The sequence below is a fragment of the Rhagoletis pomonella genome, unplaced genomic scaffold (assembly GCF_013731165.1).
Source record: "Rhagoletis pomonella isolate Grant_MI unplaced genomic scaffold, Rhpom_1.0 Rhpom_scaffold_00012, whole genome shotgun sequence".
Classification (NCBI taxonomy): Eukaryota; Metazoa; Arthropoda; class Insecta; order Diptera; family Tephritidae; genus Rhagoletis; species Rhagoletis pomonella.
In genome coordinates, this window is record NW_023458566.1 from 4,550,221 (window position 1) to 4,554,930 (window position 4,710).

A 4,710-nucleotide genomic window follows, 5' to 3' on the forward strand; every position below is an offset into this window, starting at 1 on the left:
AGAAAAACTTATAATTGGGGCAATAAAAAACCAAAGTTCGAAAGTTATGAAATTTTCGCGTCTTTACTAGTTTAAAGGAGAGCCACTAATACATGTATGTATACATATTCATATTGGAAATAAAAAGAAAAGTTAAAGTAGTGTACATATACATACATACAATATATCGAGCTCTAACCGCCAAAATAATGTAATCGACATTTGTTTTAAAAATTTTCCTTTTAATGCAGAAATATTCCTAGAGCATCTAGATGCATTTCTGCATTAAAAAAAAAGAGATTGAAAAAAATGTCGCTTGCGTTATTTTGGCGGTTAGGACTCGATATTTTAGCGTCAACCTAAACAGTGAAGAACGGAAAAAAGTATTTTATTAAAAAAAAAAAGTATTTCAGTCAAAATAAAAAACACGAATAACAACACTATTCCTGACAAGTTACGAGAAGTTACATAAATCTAACCTAACCTAAATCCCTCACTCTGCTAAGTGGTTTATGTCTAATTGTTTTCTAATTCATGTATAATCCTTACTAAAGTAAGTAGTAAGCATTACAATAGTAAGTAGTAAGGATTAGACATAGATTAGGCAAGGATTGGAGACATGAGCCACTTAACAGTAGTAAGGGATTTAATTTTTTGAATTCTAAATTGTGTCGTTATTGCAGAGGATCATCCATATGTATGTACATACTTCCCTGCAGGGCAACAATGAGCCGTTTTTGAACAGCAGCAAGGCGATGAAATACATAAAATATTTATTAGGCATACGCACATATGTATGTGCGGGAAGGAGCAACTAATCCAAGCCAAAACCTCAAATAGAAAAGTAAGCGGCATTTTTTTCAAAAGCTTGTTTTTGATGCAGAAATGCATAGATATAGATGCTCTATGACGCTTATGATTCTTTTGTTTGCAGTTAGTGCTCGAATCAATGCGTGGATTACGCTGATGCCGAATTGGACAAACATTTTGTAGAAGCCCATCGAAATTAACTGTTCTCCTAGTAACTTCCAACGGTAGTTACAGTGTACGAGGGGGCGGGCAAAAGAAAGTAGAAACACACTTCAATACCTCTACACGTAAAGACATGAAAAAATATGTCTAAGAAATCGGCAAACAACCGAAGTTTACAGATGAAATATCGGGTCCGCAATCTAAGACGGTGTACCCTTGCATCGATATGCTAGATAATACTGACTCGTAGGATACAAGGACGATATAGCCGCAGACATCATTGCGCAAAATTCAGAAGAAGCCTGAATTGTTTTCAAGCAGGTCATGATTAGATCCAAAAAACGATTAAAAGCTCACAGCTTCGAAATATCAGCAGATATAGTCGAAGTTCGACTTACTCACGTATATGTGTCGGGGGAAAATAAAAAGATGTAAACTATTGACTTGGAATCCGATTAAAATACTCTGCACAAATAAAGCATGCCATGTAAAAGTCCACCAAGTCTTTGTACTGACTAGTCAAATCTGTTTACCGTACGGTGTCTGAGGCCGCCGCACAGTGGTCTGAGAGGGGTAGAAAGAGTCCAAGTTTTGAAATGTCTCAAAATATCCAACTAAGTGGTTGATAAAACTCTAAGCATGTTTTTGAAAGTAGTTTTGTGAGAAAAATTAAAGCACTTCTTTAATAGTATGTAAAGCGCAATATTTTTGTAAGGCGATTTTGAATTGTTTTATATACACATCTTCGGCATTTACAATTGGACCTTAAAGTATGATACATATAGTGAAACCCGCTTAAGAAGAAGTAATTACATCAATAATTATGTTCGCTTAAGTACCCGCATCGAAGTACCTCAAAAAGCTGACATTTTTCGTGAGGTACTTAAGCGTGTTTTAGTGTGCAATCTAAATTAATAATAATACAAATTGATGACGTGTTCCTCTCGTCAATCTTCGATAGACTTAACATTTCAATTTGGGCTATACCCATATAAGCTGCGACAGAAAGTACCAGGGCTGCAAACCATCCCAAAAAACGGTGCGGTTCGGTTCAGAGGTTCAAACCACTTAGAAAAAGCTTGTACCGGTTCAAGAACCGGCTCATGAGTATTCCTAATTCCTATTCCAATGCTAAAGGATACACATATTTAAAAAAAAGGCCAAGTCTATGAATATAAAAATAAAAGGCTTTGTTATTGAGATCGAATTCAAATATCCACATGTGTATTTAGTAGTGGAAAAATAAATACGGACGCGACATTTTAACAATTTTGGCAATTTTTTTTGTTTATTTAATGTTTACTTTTTTTTAAGTATAGTTCATCGTCTAATAAAAATTATGAGAACTGTTCAAAGTTTCATTAAAATTGCAAACTTTTCAATAAGAATTTCTAGAAAAAAATTTTAAGTTTTATGTTGATTTTTGGCAATTTTTTCTACGGATTTTTTTTTTGGATAAAAATTTTTGTATGAAATCTGAGTATTTAGATTTTTTTTTTGCTGGCGTGATATGCGTTTTCTTACATACATATAAAAACATTTTAAGAATTTTTTTTAGACGAAATTATAACTCACAGAGATGTCATTAAACTCAAAAGTGTATTACAAAACTTGAAAAAAGCTTAAGTAGATTTCGAACCGAACTGAACCATTTTTTTGGAGTGGTTTTCGGTTCGGTTTTGACATTACAAAATAAAAATGGTTCGGTTCGTGGTTCGGTTTGAAGCCCGAAAATAGCGGTGGTTCGTTTGGAAAACCGTTTGCAGCACTGGGAAGTACTAAAGCCTAACGAAAAATCAAAAGAAAATTGGTAATCGCTCGCTCTTTCGCTTCTAGATGGCATTACTTAAGCTTGGGCATATCATTGTCGGTAATGGCTGGGAGTCCCCTTTGCATTCCATGTAGTGGGTTAAAGAAGCGAAGGACAATGTAGACATTTCCGCCCTCGAAAATAGAGACAGTATGCCAGTCTATGCCGTATTTTCATATTTATTCATTATGAACCAAAAGTACCAAATATGAGAAGCACATCTCACCGGAAGCGAAGCACGTTTACTATTTTCGGGGATTTTCTATGGGCTTCGTTATAGTCATAAGCAGGGAACGGATTTTTAGCACCTTAAAACCTATAAAAAAGGCAAAATATAGTAACGAAATAGGCTGAAAAAGGCAAAATAAAATAGCGAAAAAGGCAGGAAAAGGCAAAAAAAAAGGTATTGCAAAAAAAGCAAAATAAGGCACTAAAAAGACAGAAAATACGAAGAACAATCAAAAAATATATTTTTTTTAGAAATGTTTATATTACAAGTAAAAAGAGAAAAACTATGAACTAGTTTCATTATATGAAAAATTTGTACTTTGAATCTTTGACTATTTTATCCTTTCGAGTTTCTAACTCATAAAACTTTAATCTGTATAGTTGTAGTAACATTGAACCACAAGATACATTTTGAAGTTTTCTGGCAGCATTTTCATTCGATTTTCGCGAAGAAAAGCCTTGAATGTACTAAATGTGCGCCCGACGTAAGTTGATACAAGTGGAGCCCAATTTAAATATGGAACGTTTCCTCACCCTTCACAATTTTATCCACACCCCTTATTGTCTCCAAGCCTACGTTAGCTGAGAAAACGGCTTTGAATTTTTCCAACACCAATTTGGCAAGAGGTCCCTGCGCTTCTATAAGCCGCATGGGCATGTGTATATTTTTTAATCTTAAAAAAAAAAATTGTAAATGCCTTAATCACTTTTTTAAAGGTAGAAAAGGCAAAAAAAAGCAAATATCTTAAAAAAGGCAAAAAAAAAAGACAAATATCTTAAAAAAGGCAAAAAAAGGCAACATGAAATGTGTATACATGGAATCAGGGAAAGCTAAATCGTGGACATTCTTAATCGAATATACTCTATCTCTTTAGCAGAAAAAAAGGCAATTTCCATAAAATCCGTTCCCTGGTCATAAGCATCACGACACCCATATGACTACTAGCCCAAGAAAGAAGAAACCTTTAGTAGGTACCCAACTATGACGACCAAAATATAGAACAAATGCACTACAGTGCTGTGTGCCAGGAGACTAAATTCCCGCACCCACCTTCCCCCCTCCCAATGAAGTTGTGAGTGAAAGTGTTAAATACTCATATGAAGAAATTCGTAATTAATTGAAAATAAAGCCTGCAGGAAATTTTGTAAATTTTTATTTTTTTTTTGCTAGAACCGAACAGGCAGGCTTTGGGACCAACATTTATTTCACATCATTTTTTTATCACTTTTCAAGACTGCTAGCTGCTTGAAAAATTGCTGAGTCGCTTATTTTCACACAGCTTAAGACTAAACACCCAATTCATTCACGAAATCTTATAAATCCATTTGCATGCCACACTTACATAAATAAAGTCCCTCTACACGGCTGTGCTGTGCCGCACTCAACCATTCTCACTGTTACATTTGCCGCAATTAAAAAGCGTAAAATATTCAACGGTTAATATGCAACTAACAAATGATTCAATGAATATCAAAGCGAAACCAAAAAAAAAAAAAATGAATTATCAAAAATTTTGTATGGATTTCGTGCGTTTAATCGATTTTCTTGTCCGATGATATTTTCGCTTAAATACATCGATATCCCCCGCAGAGCCATTTCTGTTGTTTTCCTTTTTTTTCGGCTTTGGTACATTGTCGATTTTGTACGCGCGGCTTGGAGCGTATTTTGTGAATTGCGCTTTTTTATATGATTTGGATGGTTTTGATATCAAACCTACATA